We start from the raw sequence: 17,253 nt of genomic DNA, 5'->3' as shown, positions 1-17,253 counted from the left end.
TTATTTATTTATTTATTTATAGGAAAAAATGGTTTTGTACATAGGGCATAACATTATAAACTCAAGACAATTCATAGATAAAAAGGTGACCTTCCACAGCTACCACCCGTCTCTGCAAAAAGTTTATATGGAACATCCTCCCTTGAAATGTCATCCAGGTTTTTCCAAGATGATTGTGGGCTGCCCATCTATCTTGGAATGTCCTCAGAAGACTCCAAAAGTTATTCGACTACAAGATAAAACCCCCAGAGTCTGTTCACATGGCAGGGGGGAAAGAGAATGAGGAAAACTATTCAAACTTTGTCTTCTTTCCCTGTGGCTTGTTGTTGCTGCCTCCTCCTCAGCCTCCTCGGAAACCACCCTGGCCTCCAAAGTACCTTCTGCCTCCATAGTCATTAGGCTTGGCCCAGTCCAGGGTTACTTTGTTTCCATCAACGTCCCTGTCCTCCATGGCCTCTTTTGCAGCTTTGGTGTCTTCCTCTGAGTTGAAGTCCACAAAACCGAACCCTTTCAAAGACCCCATCTCCCTGTCTGTGACTATCCTGGTGCTCGCTGAGCTGTGAAGTGAATCTTTCAACATTTCTTCCATCATGTCTTCATTCAGGCCTTTGATGAACAAGGTTTTGTAGGACTGGCTCCTTGGGGCTGCATTAACGGCATTCTGTCACTTCAGCTCCAGCTGCATGGCTCTGCCTTCGATCTCTATGTTGTTACAGGAATTCATGGCTTCTTTCGCCTCTTCCAGGGAGGCAGATTCAATGGACTGTACCCTTTAGGTCAGCCTTGGTGGTTCTGGGGCAAGCTGATGGATGTCACCTTCTCCAATGCTCTCTGCAGACTCTTCTCCATGACACTGGAGGTGAGGTTGTTCAGCACAAGGGTCTTGGAGTCAGATGGCTCACTGTTGCTCCTGCCCCAGGAATTATTCTTCTCACCTCTAGAGTTCTGTCCTCAGCTTTTCTCCCCTGTGTAGTCCAGAATGAGCACACAGCCATCAATCTCAGTGCCTTCCTTCTCTTCCAAAGCCTTGACCACATCTGCTACTGTCTGAAATTCAACGTAGGCAATTCCTTGGGGCGGGGGGTCTCATGCTTGGTGCAGACCAGTCTGACCTCAATAGCATCTTCAAATACTTCCTAACCTCCTCTTGAATTACTTTATACGGTAGATTCTTGACAAAGAGCATCCTCGCACCTCACTCTTTCTTCTTCTCTTTTGATTCTTCCAGCTTAATTTCAGAGCCAAGCACTTTGGAGTCACTGTGTTCAAGAGCCTTTTCCATGTCTTCAGCATATTAAAATTCCCCATAGCCAGACTTTTTGGTGACACCAAGGCAGACATCCACAACAGTAAGGTCCTTGGTTTTTTTGTTTTTTTGTTTTTTTGAGTTGTTTTGTTTTTTTTTGCAAAGTACGTCATGCTTATTTTTAGCTCAGAAGCAGTTTTGTTGAGGTTCAGGTTCAGGGAAGAGATTGAAATTTGTAAATGATTCAGCATCCAATTTTGGGAGCCTTCTGTTTGCCCATTTCCTTGTTACTTCTTTCCTGGCGCTTCTTTCACTGTCCCTTCCTCCTCCTCCTCCACTGCCCCCTCCTCCTCCTTCTCAGATTCTTTGGCCTTCCTAGGTTTCTCAGTGGCAGCTTTCATAGCAGTAGCCTTCCCTTTGGCAGGTGTGGAATCTATAGCTTCTTCTTCAATCATCCTCATTTTCTTCATCCTCCTCATCCTCAGAGTCACTCCCACCTTTGTAGCTTTGAGAGGCTCAAACTCTTCATGCCCATGATCTTCACTGTCCTCTTCTTCAGATTTCCTGTCTTCCTTCTTGCCATTCTTCCTGTTTTTTTTGCCTATTGTTTGGGGACACCACTGCTTTCTTGGGCTGCCTTCTTGGCCAGGGCCATGGCAACTCTTCTCACCAGGTCATGGCTTCTTCCTTGGAAGGCCTGGTGGCAACAACAGCTTTTCTGGTTGGCAGTACCTTATTTCCTGGTGCAGCCACAGCCTGGTTGCCCTTTTTCTGAGGAACCACAGCCTGCTTTCTTCTTCATCTTCTGACATGTCCTCATCCTCACTGTCTTCTGTCTCCTTTGGGGGAGGGACCATTTTCTTTGGTTCACCTTGATTTTTAGCAGCCTTTTCTAGCTTCACCATGGTGGTGGCCTGTGACTAGGGTATGTAGGGTGCAGATCTGTGGGTCACAGCTCAGACAATGTCATCAGGTGGTGGAAAGATAGGGAGGAGTCCTGTGAGCAGCTCTTTGCTTGCCAAGACTTAGATGAAAGATCTTTTTGCATACTTTAAAGGCTTTATGAATGTCAGCTGTTACTATAGTAAGAGGAGGCAAATGATAGGGATGGTGAGTTTAGTCAGAGGGCAGTAGAATGACATGAGCTTTTCTGAAACAGTGGCATTACTGATTTTAATACTGCTTCCAGAGCAGGAGGTGGAAAGTAGGGGCAATAAGGAGGTGCATAGTAGCATGGCATGAGGATGGCATAGTCAGGTATCTTGAGCCAGTTACATGTAGCAAACTCTTACCAATTAGTATGGCTATAGAGTGGGAACTATAGTTCCAGCTGTAAGGGTATAATGGCAAGAGAGGCAATCCTGGGCAGCATGGCATAAAGATGAATGTGAATGTGAATGGAATGAACTTAATCATAAGTTGAAGAAAGGTAACAGAATGGATTAGAAAGCAGAATCCAACAATATGCTGTTTACACATTTGAAGCATCTAATTTCACACAGAATTAAAATGGTAGATTGGAACAAAATATATTTTTCTCATATGAATTTTAAAAAGGGGTGGTAATCATAATCTTAGAAAAGACAAGAGTAAAAATAGACATAGTTAAGGTAAATAAGCAGTTTACTTAGCATTAACATTATATTTAAAGATTTTGTTGTTCAGTCCTTTCATTCATGTCTGACTCTTCATACCAATACATAATTTCAGTGTTTTTGAATGTCAGTCTTATTGAATTTAGTGTTTCAATGTCATTGGAATAATTTCATTGTTTTAGAATACACACACACACACACACACACACACACACACACATACACACACATACCAAATGGCTTAGAATCTAAGTACTTAAAAAGAAACAAATCAAAAGAATTTTGCTCTGTAGATATAAAAACTATATAGTTGAAGATCTTGATGTCTCTCTTTCAGAGTTAGACAAATCCAATTTAAAAAAAATAAGAAAGAAGAAAGACTAGAATTGAATTTTAGAGAAGTTGGCTATATTAGGTCTGTGGGATTTAATGAATGGAAATTAAAAGGAGCATACCTGTTCTTGGTTTTGTATGGCACCTTTGCATGTTCTGGGCTTAAAAACCTCATGAACAATTGTAGGAAGAAAAATATATTAAATATTCTTTATTGATCACAAATATAACATGATTGTAAACAATAAAGGGCTTTTAAAGAAAGAATTTAAACTTTAATGGAGACTAGATAATATATTCCTAAAGAATATGTGGATCAAAGAACAAATCATAGAAACAATAGATAATTTCATCAAAGAAAATGACAATGAGACAGTATACCAAAACTTTTGGGATATAGCCAAAGCACTCATTAGGGAAAAATTTATATCTTTAAACATCAATTTTTTTAAAACCCAATTATTCAATGAATTGGTCATGCCATTAAAAAAAGTAGGAAAACTCCGTATATAAAAACATCAACTAAATACAAAAATAAGAATCCTAAAAATCAAAGAAAAGACAAATTGAAAACAAATAAAACACATTTAGTTACATGTAAAACTAAAATTGTTTGAAGAAAAAAATGAATAAGATAGATAAACCATTAGGTAATTTGATTAAAAAGAGGGAATCCAAATTACCATACTTAAAAGTGAAAAAAGAGAATTCACTACAGAAATAAAGAAACTCTTAGAAAACATTTTGACCAATAATATATCAACAAAATTGACAGCTTAAATAAAATGGCTAAATATTTGCAAAAACATAAAATATATTATGCTAAGCACTATATAAATGTTATATCATTTGATCTCCACAACAACTCTGTGAAGTAGATGCTATTATTATTCCCATTTTAAGGTTGTGGAAACTGAGGCATACAGATTAAGTGATTTACCCAGGCATCCATCTAGTAGGTGTCTAAGGTAGCATATCTTCCTGACTCCAGGTCCAGAACTCTAAATAGATCATTTAAATAACCCAATCTCAGAAAAAAGAAATTAATCAGGCCATCAATAAATTCCCAAAGAGGGGAAAACAGATGTACAGATTTGTAGAGATGGATGTACAAATGAATTCTATTAAGTATTCAAAAAACAAGTAAGTCCAATGTTACATAAAATGCTTGAAAAAATAAAGAGGGATGGCATCTTACCAACCTCCTTCTATGGGACAAATATAGTCTTTATACGTAAATCAGGGAGAGGTAAAGCAGAGAAGTAAAACTGTAGACCAATATCCCTGATGAATACCAGTGCAAAAATATTGAGTAAAATATTAGCAAAGAATTACAAAAACTTTTAAAATATCATACACTATGATCAGATTGGATTTATACTAACAATTATTGCATTGCTGTTTCAATATTCAGAAAACCAAAATCATAATAGACCATATTGACAAAAACAATAAAAATCACACAATTATTTCACATGATACAGAAAAATCTTCATATAAAATGCAATATTCATTTGTGTTAAAACATTTAGAAGTATTGTAATAAATGGCCCTTTTCTCATTGTGATAAAGTGTCTGTCTAAAACCAAGAACTTAGATTACATGTAATGAAGAGAGGCTAGAGCCCTTCTTAATAAGAAGTGAAGGAGAGCTAAAGCAAAGATGTCTATTGTCATCACTATTATTTAATATGATTGTTAAAATACTACTAAAACAATTCAAGAAAAATATTCTGTGGAATAAGCATAGGCAAAGAAAAAACAAAATGATTGCCTTTTGAAGATGATATGACAGGTTCCTTAGATAACCCTAGAGATTCAACTAAAAGTAATTGAAACTATTAATAACTTCTATGAAGTAGCATAATATAGAATAACTCCTTCCCCAAGAAATCTCCAGTTTTTCTGTATATTATTAACAAAATCCAAAAAGAAGAGAGAATAAGAAGTGCATCAGAATGCATAAAATATATGGAAATCTACTTACCAAAACACACACATGAATGATGTACATTTATTCAGTTACAAAACACCCTTTACAGAAATTAAAGAAGACTTAAAATTAGAGAGATATTAATTGTTTATACTTGGGCCATACAAATGTAAGAGAAGTATTTCAAATCCCTCAACTCCAGTTAATGGAACTAAAACGTTGCGTTACACCCCGATACATTTTTAGGTGAAGACCACTCTTAGTCTGAATTATAGAATCAATCAAATGTGTTAAAGTAGTTGTGAACAGGGTCATATAACTATTGATTCAATACATTAATCATATATAGGTATATACAAGGCACATGCAAAATAGATTCAAGGTAACCTTTCAGAAAAGACATTAGAGCCAAGTGATTCCCTTTCAAAAGGTTGGCTAGAGCTGCTCTATGAGAGTCTGTCCTACTATGTAAGCTGTATTGCAAATTGGGGCTCCATGTTTCAGCCAAACATCATAGGATGTGATTGGTTTTCTGCAGCCAACCTCAGGACATTTCCTCCTTGGCATTAGCTTTCATTCAGTTCTTAGCAAGATTATAACTTTGATTAATTGAATCAACAAAGTTATATGACTTGTTCATGACTACTTCACTCATTTGATTGAACATATAACTCAGTCTAAGAGAAGTGGTGATGAAAGGCAATAGCTATCACTGGAGCTCTCATCCAGTGTAGTTAATTCTCTCTCTGACCAATCAAGAATCGTTTAGCTGAAGCCTCCTATCAGCTTCCTACCTGTAAGGACAGATAGAGCCCCTTTGTCAACTTCTCTGCTATTCCTCCTGTGGCTACTCAAAAGACAGCCTGCAGACTCTGTGAAGAACCTCTTGTTTAAAATACCACAACTCCTGAAATCTCCCCTCACAAATGGATCATCCTTTAAAATTATACATCATTCTCCAGAGATTTTATGATTTCTTTTAGTTTTGCCTTAATTGGTCATCAAACATGTATATAAAAATTAAAGGTACACTACAAAGGTACTTTGTAGTTTGAATACTTCAACATCATGGTCAATCTCTTTGGTGTCCTTGAAACTATGTTTCTTTATATTCATATTTCCCTGTTTTTAATACAGAAAATATATTTTCTGCTTCTTTATAATATTAAAGTTTTCACAAAAGCAAGACACTATTTTGTATTGTTAATAAGAAGATCCGAGTCCTCAAATCTATACCACAGATCATTTTATTTTATCTCCCAAACTGTCCAAATGTCTTCTGAAAGCTGTTTCTTTATACATATTTCTAGGAGTGTATATATTGAAATGAAGTCCTTTTTCTATTCAAATTGTATATCAAAATTTTCATCCATACCAGCAGCAATATCTTACATCATTGACAATCTAAAATTCTTCCTTTACACAGTAACACTTATTCTGTTCTTTTCATCATTGACTGCTCCTTATGAAAAGGACCTTAAAGAGACTGTGTCTCTTATAAAGGCATCACTAGAATACTTCAGTGACAGCATGCCTAAGGTACATACAGGACATATCACATGCACATATAGAAAGTACAAACATATATGAAGTACAAAGCAAATAACCCTAAACTGTGAAGCAACAAAATGCAGTGAGTCTAACAGAGCGAAGTTAGCTAGTTATAACAATATTGATGCCAACAGGCCTATAAAAGCAGCCTCAGTGTAATCATTAGAGCATATGCAAATAAACAGAGCACAAAACAATTACAGATGTTGTTCTACTAACAGATGAATATAACAGCCAAAAAATCAAACAAGCATACTCAAACATGCAGCAGTAACATAAGCAATCACATGCAAGACACCCTTCACATGGGCAATTCCCAGTACTTTCTCCTAGGTAATTATGTAACTGTTTCTTCAGGGATACCTACAACATCATAAATTAGTCTAGTGATTTCTTAGATGGGTCTAGTTGTGCTGTTGCTTGCTAACCTCTCTGTTCCTCTACCTGAGCTTGCAGATGGTGTAGGCTGACCGTTATCATCATTATGGACTTGTTTTTCCAACTTAGACTTCAGCAGGGGTAGGTTGGGTATTTTTTGTACTCTGTGAGAGATATCTGAACTTCATGAATCTATAGAATCTGTAAGATTCTCGTAGTCCCCCTGAATGCAGGCACTGGGTGGGGAAACAAATCCCTCCACATTTTCCTCTTCCTCATGATGGAGAAATCATCTGCTTCTCTTGAACTCTACTTTTCTTTCTCCTTCCTGCAATTCTCCATGCAAAGATCCCTACCATGTACCACATGCGTAGCCTCAGGAGTTTCCTCCAAATATTATTTTCAGTGTCTCTGGGGTTTACTGTACCTTGGAAGGAAAGCTACCTTAGAATCATAGAAGTCAAGTGCAGAGTCCTAATCTAGAAGGGATTGCATCTACAGATTTTCTAGAGGCTCTATTTGTGTATGACATTGTGTGGTTTGTATCACTCTCAGAAACACTGCACTCTCCTAAATGAGACTGATAATTTCTCAGAAGTTTAGCCTACCTATCCATTTAATAAAAAAGTATGGGGATGAAGAATGCCATTTGTCCAGATATTCGGTTGGATAGACAACCCATAGAGTTAATCAAATTGGTATATACATCTTGGAGACATACTGTAAAAGAACAATAAACTGGGCCAGTATATATTTGAGTTATTAATGGAAAGCATTAAAAAACCTACTTAAATATGAAAGTTTTTCTGGTACATAGATAATAAATTATCAAACATTCTTTTGCAACACCCTTCTATATTTTGAGAAAGGTGAATTCTGTTTATCTGAAGCCACTTCTCTTCTTTTTCTCCTTCTGTAAGCTCTATGTTAGACTATGAGCTCCTTGAGAGCAGGAACTGTTGTTTGTTTGTTTTTTCTACCCTTAGTGCTTAGCACAGTGCCTGGTACGTGGCAGATGCTTAATAAATACTTGTTGACTTGACTTTGCTATATGCTAATTCTAGCCACAGTTGTGGAGGCTTAATATCTATCTGTGGTTTTCAGAGAAATACCTTTGACAAGTTAGGTTGCTGGATTGTTTTTCTTAGAATAGTGATGATCTCTATCCTGTCAGAACCACTCAATACTGCCTTATACATCCTATGGGTCTGGTTAATTCTAGACAAGAAGGGTCTAAATAAGATTATTCTCATCAAGACATGATGAAAACTTCACATATTTTCATAGTGAAGATAAAGAAAATGAATGTCTAGGGAATATGAATTGTCAGAAAAGTTGCTAGCTTAAAAATTTTTTTTAAACCACCAAAAGTTATTTTTCTCTTTTAGGCCTTCAAATCCTAACTTGTTCTACTTATTTCAGAAGAGGCATCCTTCACAGCATATCAACTCAAAAGAAGTACATTTTCTTCAGAATGTAATTGAATGAAAAGTGTTTTTCTTGTGCTGACAAGAAAAGGGATCTGAATACCTCAGGTACCTGAAATATTTATGAGCTGTAATCCTCAAAAGTTCTCAACTACTGCCCACACATCTCATCTGTTGCCAAAGCCTGCTGATTTTTTTTTCCCCGCAGAATATCTCTTAGATGATTCTCTTCCTCTTCATTAAGCCATAAGCTTCAGGTAGTCATTGGTTCCCATGTTTTTGGCCAATTAAAATCACCTACTCTTTGGGATCCCTATCTTTCTCTCTCTCATGCCAGAAATGTCTTCTTCATTTGTTATTTTAACTTACTACATAATCTTCGCTTTTGAAATACTTGGAATGATCTTTACCCCTGACATTTATCAAGCTTCCAAGATCCCACTTCATCCAAGAATTCATTTTTGACTACTTTGAAGAGAGGAGATAAATTGAAATGAGTAGGGAGTATGGCATAGAATCAGAAGACCTAACTTCAAATTCCTTTTATGACACTTTCTGGCTGAGTGGCTATATGCATGCCATCTAGCTCCTCTGATCCTCAGTAAAATGGGAATAATAATTACTTTTATTACCTACCTCACAAGTTTCCTATGAGACTCTCATGAGAATGTATGGAAGGCATTTTGCAAACTGTTACATGCTATATACACATCAGATATTGTTATTAGCATTAAATCCCATGATTCCTTTTCTATTCACCATGTCAATGACTTTAGCTTCCCCTTTGCTTACAAATATGTATATATTCACTTGTCATTATATTTTTTCAATATTCATTAATTTGTGTATTTTCTTTTCTTTATAAATTTTCAATTAACAAATATTTTTTTCTTTCACCTCCCTCCCTGAAAACAAAACCAAAGCAAAACCACTGTAATAAATATTCATAGTAAAATAAAAGAAATTGTCTGTATGTTTTTCTTATCTTCCTCCAATTTCCAACAAATCACTTTAAGTCCATTTTTAGCCTTTATCATGGTAGTATGGTACAAAATGCATTATGTTATATTCCAAGTGGTTGATTGCAATTATCTACTTCTGAGTGGTTATCACATTGCCTTCTACATGGTAGGCACTTAAGAAAGAATTGTTGAATGGAAGAGATCACTGGGTAGTTGTAAGGGTGGTCCAGATGGAGAATTGATGAGCATGTTCAGTAGGGGCCCATCCCTAACACAAATTAATTTCCTGGCCCAAACCAAAAAGTCCTGTCCCAACTAGACATTCAGGCAAGCCAAGATGCTTCAGTCAGAAATCTGGCCAGGGTTGGAGGTGAGAGGAGTTTGGCAAGAACATCATGGAGTCTCAGCTGGACCTTGGCCTTGATTATTCCTGGGGTCACATTACCTGAGCATGGCCTTGTAACAAAGATGAAATGGAATGAAGAGGAAGTTTTTTTCTCTTTGAAAACAGCTTCATGCTCTTACCACATCAGGTGGTAAGGTGATTTTAAGATCATTTTTTCCCCTGTAAACTGTTTTTGTTTGTTTGTTTGTTTGCTTGTTTTTTAGGGATTGACAACTTAAATAATCTTTTCTCTTGACTAAGTGAAATAGCACATTTTTAATTTGAGAATCCTCCCTTACTGTTTTCTTCTATTTTCACTCATTTTAGTAATAGCACTGCATTCAACCTGGTTTGCAATTGTTTCATTTGGTTCTGAAGAAGGAAGCTGTAAAATTAATGCCACAAATCCACTGGGACATCATTAGTTTCTGTAAATGTTCCACTGGGGAGTGCTTTGGCCTTAAAGAATAAGACTTTCCTTTTTTGCTAAGAACTCTCCCTTCACAAATAAAATAGTAATCTGGACAATAAAAGGAAACTTGCCACATTTTACTGTAGATGTCCCGAGCAAGGCCAGCCAGCTCGGTGTTGAAAACATTGAAATAGCATCTGTGAAAAGTACTATTGACATTTAGCATCAATTTTCTGTTTTATTTAATTGTTTCATATGTGTACTTTTTTATGTGTCTTGACTGTAAGCTCCCCAAGAGCAGAGATTATGTTTTTTCCATTTCCTGAATACTTTCTAATGTTGATAACACATAGTAGATTCTCAATAAATATTTGCCTAGGGGACAGCTAGGTGACACAGTAGATAGAGCTCTGGCCTTGGAATCAGGAGGATGTGAGTTCAAGTTCGACCTCAGACACTTGACACTTACTAGCTGTGTGACCCTGGGCAAGTCACTTAACCCCCATTGCCTTACCAAAAAAAAAAAAAAGCAATACATACTTGCCTAGTGGAATTGAACTGAATGAAAGGCATAATAGGATCATCAATAGGCTACTGTGGTTCAAATACAGACTCAGATACCAAATATGACTTTGGTTAAGATGCTTAGCATCTCTCTGGATTCATTTTCATGGAAATAATACTAGCATTTATGAAGGGCTTGAATTATAACTTTTAGACATGTGATGAATATAAAATATTATAGCAGGTGCTTTTGTCTTCTCTCATTCAAGCTTAGATAATGTATCTCCAATTTACACAGATTCTGGAAAACTCCTAAATCACAAAGTGATTGAATTGGAAGAGTCATCAAGGATCATCTATTCTAACTTGAGTCAAGTCAAGTCAAGAAGCCTTTATTTAATACCTACTATGTGTCAGGTATTGTGCTAATTGCTGGGGATGCAAAGAAAGGAGAAAAAGAAAGGAAGAAAGGACAGAAAAAAGGAAGGAAGAAAGGAAGGCAGAAGAGAGGGAAGGAAGGAAGGAGGGAAAAAGGAGGGGGGGATGGAAGAAAGGAAAGAAGAAAAGAAAAAAAAGAAAAAGAAAATCCCCCAAAACATCCCCTGCAACAACAACAACAATAACAACACAGTTCTCAAGAAAATTCAGTCTAACAGGGGAGACAGCATATACATGACTATGGACAAACAAGATATATATATATATATATATATATATATATATATATATATACACACACACATACATACACACATATATACACATATATACACACATATACATATATGTATGATAAACTGGAGATAATCACAAGGTAATAGCATTAAGAAAGATTGGAAAAGACCTCTTGCAGAATATAGGATTTTACTGTGTGACCCTGGGCAAGTCACTTAACCCCAATTGCCTCACCAAAAAAACCAAAAAACAAACCAAAAAAAAACCCCCCACAGAGTATAGGATTTTAGATGGGGCTTGAAGTAAGTCAGGGAAGTCAGGAGATGGAGATAACAAGGGAGAGAATTCCAGGCAAGGGGATGGGGACAGTCTGTGAATATGCCCAGAGTCAGGAGATGGAGTGTAATGTGTGAGAAACAGCAAGGAGGCCAGTGTCACTGGATGGGAGTAAGGTATAGGAAGGGAGGAAGATTATAAAAGGTAAAATAGAGGAGTTTGATCGTGGAGGTAATAGGAAACCCTTGCAGTTTATTGACTAGGACGGGAACTTCTCCATTCTATGGTTCATGAAACTAAGATCTGTTTCAGTTACAGTTAATGCCCTAATAGAAATCTTGTAACTCTTGGTAAAGTTAATATTATAATACAATGCCCAAATTAAAGTCAACCCAAAGTCATACAGCAAGCCCTTTCAAAGTCTAAGAATTCTGGGCATGTGTGCACCATTGAATACTGTTTCATATGAATGAAGTTTATTTTATTGATGCTCTTGTTTAATTATACATGACTCAGTTTTAAAGCTCTATTTAGTGAGTAAGCAAACAATACAGTCAAAGGTCAAGATACAGTACTCCTCATGAACTATCCTTTATCGAGAAAAACAGTTTTGGGGCAGCCAGGTGGCACAGTAGATAGAGCACTGGCCTTGGAGTCAGGAAGACCTGAGTTCAAATCCGGCCTCAGACACATAACACTCACTAGCTATATGACTCTGGGCAAGTCATTTAACCCCAGTTGCCTCACCAACAAAATAAACAAAACAAACAAACAAACACAAAAAAAGTTTCCAGAGATGGGAGTTGGGTGGGAGGATGGGGGGCGGAAAGTGTCCCATGGAGTCACCTGTGTCTCTTTCTACCACCCACTCTCTGAACAAAAGGCAGATTTTCAAAAACTAAACCAAGGGGGTGGTTTTGGCACAAGTCATGGGCTGAATTGATAAGGCAAATGTTAAATGGTAAGAATGGTGCTTTAAAATTAAAAATAAGGATTTTAGAGGAGTTATTCTCCTTGAAGTATTTATAAATGCTCTTGTGAGCTCAGCACTAAGTGTTAAAGTAGAAGATCTGGGTTCAAATTCTGTTTTTGACTTTTCCTGCCCTTGTGACCTTGCACAAATCATGTAACTTCTCTGGGCCTCAGTTTCTTCATCTGTACAATTAGAAGTTGAATTAGGTGACTTGTAAGGTCCTGTCTAGCTTGAAATCTTTGATCCTATGATCTTATTTTTGCAGGTCTTGCCACCATTGATTGTCTTCCTGCTACCATCCTTAGGTTGGCTATAGGCAAAGCCTGGACTTGAGATAAGGATGAACCAATTCTAAGACTGATTCCTTCCAATCCAGTCTGGATACAGAGAAATAATTATATGATTAAAAATTTGCTATTCATTTTCAAACATTTGGTTGAGCTCTTTCTCATGTTTTCAGGCTAATGCCTTATAGGAATAATTTTGTGATTATGAAAAATATATATTTCCCCTATAAAATCATTATAAGTGATACTGATGGAGACTGTCCATTTTAACTTCTATATAACAACTCATACATACATATTAAAAATTGGTACTATCTATTGTCTTTCACAAATGGATTGTAATTATGTGCTGTATTTGGTGATATCCTTAAACACTATAACTATTTTTTTTTCAGGTAAATTTTTGGTTACTTCAAGCTCTTTTATTATCTATAATATAAGACAAAAAAGACAGAGTTTCTATATATTACATTTTACATTATAACTAGCAAATGCTTTAATTAGCACTGATTTTTTGATAGGTCCACTAGAAATATAGATCGAGGGAATGCTGTAGACAAATATATCTGGATTTCACCAAAGCATTTGAAAGAAAGTTCTCATGATATCATTATGGGCATAGTGAGAAAATATGGCTAGATTGATAGATAATTAAGTAGAGTCATAGCTGGATGAATAATCATGTGCAAAGTATTGTGTAATGAATTATTGTCAATGTAGAGGAAGTTGTAGAAGAGGATTGCGTCCTTGATGCTATCCTACTCAACATTTTTTCTCAGCAACTTGAATGGAGACATAAAAGATATACATACTAAATTTGCAGATGACTTAAATTGAGAGGGATGACTAATGTAATAGATGACAGAATGAGGATTTAAAAAAATCAAAATGAGGGAACCAGACTAAGATGAAATTTGTCAAGGATAAATGTAATGTTTAGCATTTAGATTTAAAATGTGAATTTCACATGTATAGGTTAAAGTGGATCAGTTTTTTATGTTGAAACCTATGGGAACCTTAGATCAACGTGAGTTTGATATGAGCTAACATATACAATATGGGCTACTTAAAAAAAAGCTAATGAAGTATAGTTTTGAAAGTTACATGTAGAGTTTATTATATGCTTAAAAAGCTAATGCAACTTGGGCTATATTGATAGAAGTATAGGTTCTGAATAAAGGGAAGTATTGGGGCACTGTTCACACAACATTTGGTTTATTTTATTTAGTTATGAGTTCCCTATTTCAAGACATAAATTGGGGGCAGCTAGGTGGCGCAGTGGATAGAGCACTGGCCCTGGAGTCAGCAGGACCTGAGTTCAAATCTGGCCTCAGACCAAACACTTGCCACTTACTAGCTGTGTGACCCTGGCAAGTCACTTAATCCAACTGCCTAAAAATTAAAAAAAAAAAAGAATTAAAAAAAAAGACATAAATTGAAAAACTACAGCTTTTCCAAAAAAAGACAACAAGGATGGAAATGATTCTGGAAATCGTGTCATCATCCAAGGAATGGTTGAATAAATTGGAAATGTTTAACCAGGAGATCTGGTCTGAGTAGGGCTTGAACACAGCAGGACTATCACCTCCCTTCCTCTGGGTTGTTCAATCTTTCAGTCATATCTGACTCTTCATGACCCCATTGACTGTACTGTCCATGTAGTTTTCTTGCAAAGATTCTGGAGGGGTTTGTCATTTCTTTCTCCAGTGGATTAAAGCAAGCAGATATTAAGTGACTTACCCAGGGCCACACAGTAAGTGTCTGAGGCTGGATCTGAACTCAGGTCTTCCTGACTGCAAGCTGAGCATTCTATCTATTGAATCAACCAGTCTCATTACCTCTGGGTACTTTGGTTTAATTCAGCCCAAGAAGACATTAGCTTTTTTTTTGGTTGCCATATCACACTGTTGCCTCATATTGAATGTGTACTTAGAATCCCTGGATCTTTTTCACAGGAAGGGCTGTCTAGATAAAAGTACTCTACCTTATACTCGTGTTGATTGTTTATCTTTTTATTTTTATTTTTTTAGCTGCTCTTTTAGCTTGCTGAGATCTTTTTGGATCCAGTTTCTGTCATCTGATATACTGACTATCCCTCCCAGCTGTCTATCATCTATAGCTAAGATAAGCATGCCATCTATGCCTATTTGACATATTAAAAAAGTTTCATTTATGAACTTTTTAAAAAAGACCATTGTCCTCTCCTAATGCTATTCCCAGGCTCCAATAGGATCCTCTCTTATCCATCCAAGCCTTTTTTTCAAAGGATGATAAAATTTTGAATAACGTAGGGATCAGGATAGATCCCTGTGGTACTCTTTTAGAAAACTCTCTCCAAGTTGATATTTGTTCATGGTTTCAGTGGAAACAACATTTATAAACATAGCCAAAAAAAATCCCATTCTCCTATTCTGCTCCCTTCTGACTACTTCAGGACTGCTGTCAGAGATATTGGTCTAATCTATAACCATAGAACAGTTTTTGTCTATGTTAAGCTAACAAGCCCACATAAGTATCAGATCTTTGCTTTGTTATCACCTTACCCTGGCCAGAGGAACTAAATGGAAAAAAATAAGAGATAACTATCCCTAAGGAGCATATAATCTAACTGGAGGTAAAATGTATGCTTACCTGAAGAAGACTTAAACACACTTAAAAGCCAAGAAGAAATAATCCACTTATTGATTGCCAGTTTGAGCCATGACAGTGTGGTACATCTATTTTAGACTTTTACAGTATCTTGCCAGAACAGTCATTTTCTTTTTTTTTTATTCTTTAGGCAATTGGGGTTAAGTGACTTGCCAGGGTCACACAGCTAGTAAGTGTCAAGTGTTTGGTCTAAGGCCAGATTTGAACTTAGATCCTCCTGACTTCAGGGCCAGTGCTCTATCCACTGTGCCACCTAGCTGCCCCAAGAATAGTCATTTTCAATGGTACAAATGTAAAGATGATTACCTACACTAGTAGAGCATTAACAAATGTAAGGGAGGTTTTCTTTGCCTTATATGCTACTTTTACTCATCATCCGAGGAGGGAAAAAAAAAGCATTTCTCATTCCAAGACCTTTTTTTTAAGCATTTTTCATTCCAACACTTTCTTTTTTTTAAAAAAAAGCATTTCTCATTCCAAGACTCATAAAAGCTTCACTTTAGAGTTTTCTCTGGTAAAGTGTTAGCTCCCTGAGGGCAGAGACTAGTTTATTTTTGTCTTTGTATCTCCAGCACAGTGCTTTACAAAGAGTAGGGTACTTAATCGTTGATTGCCAACTTGATCGGAGGTAAGCATTTCCCTTCCTTTTTGGGTCATTTTTGCCTCTTCCTTTTGGAGGAGTTTTGAATGAAAGGATGTATTCTCTTTATTTCCCTCTTTTGCCAGGTCAGGGCCAGATAGTTTGAGTGGGAAGGGGAAATCACTGTGGGGACTCTTCTACCTGTAGAATCAGGGTTTTCCAACTTGCTTTATCAAGCAATCTCATAGTGAATGATGGCATCGTTGGCATTACACCTTGGTGTTATCAATGTGATGTGATTTGTTTAGTCCTGGGCACACCCCAATTAGTAAGCCACAATAACAAGAACCTGTTTGATGTTCATCTCAGTTTCTACTAAAGTTCTATCCTGTTAAAACAGCATTTTAAAAACTGACACATAGGCAAGAATGATGTCAACAGTGTTGACGAAAACAAAAGGTTACTTTAGTCAAATCAATCTATTTTTCCCGATAGGTAGATCCCTACATTAATAGACAACAGCAAAATCATTAGCTTTTCAACTTTGGATCTCAATCCGATCAGAATTCATGAAGTTTGGAATTACAGCTCTGTTGCTTTCCACCTTCAGTCATTCAATATTTCCGAGTTTTAGTTTCTTTGTAAAATAAAGATGTTGGACCAAATTACTTCATTGGCCTCATTAGTACCTCCTTTTGGTTCTAAATTCTATGATTCTATTTACATGAAGAGATGAAGAAACATAAAAATTCAAGTTGAGAAGAGCCTCCAAATAAAGTCAACATATGCTTTGGTGTTCAATGACTTTAATAGGAAAATGAGATTGAGAAGAACAATGAAAACCGTGTTGGAAAATAGAGTTCAGGATCAAAAAATGAAAGAGCCAAAAGCTAAAGGATCAGGCAATTCAAAAACATTCTAACTGTATCATGAATGCTTTCTTCAGTATCCAGAACAGTGCCTGGCACATAGTAGAGGCTAGAAATGCTTGCTGATGGATTGATTCATTCAAGACTAGCCCTGAATGTGACAAGCACTGAAGAACAAGAAACAATAATGAAAAAGACTATTCCTTAAGAGACAATAAA

The 17,253-nt window shown here is 36.5% G+C and overlaps 1 pseudogene; it reads right to left on the bottom strand.

The window, feature by feature from the left end:
* Positions 1-289: 289 nt before the first annotated feature.
* On the bottom strand, positions 290-2,151 carry LOC114053687 (annotated as a pseudogene).
* Between the last annotated feature and the right edge of the window lie 15,102 nt (positions 2,152-17,253).

This window comes from Vombatus ursinus, unplaced genomic scaffold, assembly GCF_900497805.2.
Source record: "Vombatus ursinus unplaced genomic scaffold, bare-nosed wombat genome assembly UNPS02014812.1, whole genome shotgun sequence".
In the NCBI taxonomy this organism is placed as follows: domain Eukaryota; kingdom Metazoa; phylum Chordata; class Mammalia; order Diprotodontia; family Vombatidae; genus Vombatus; species Vombatus ursinus.
Note: the sequence above shows the minus strand (reverse complement) of the source record. Positions and strands in the feature narration are given on the sequence as shown.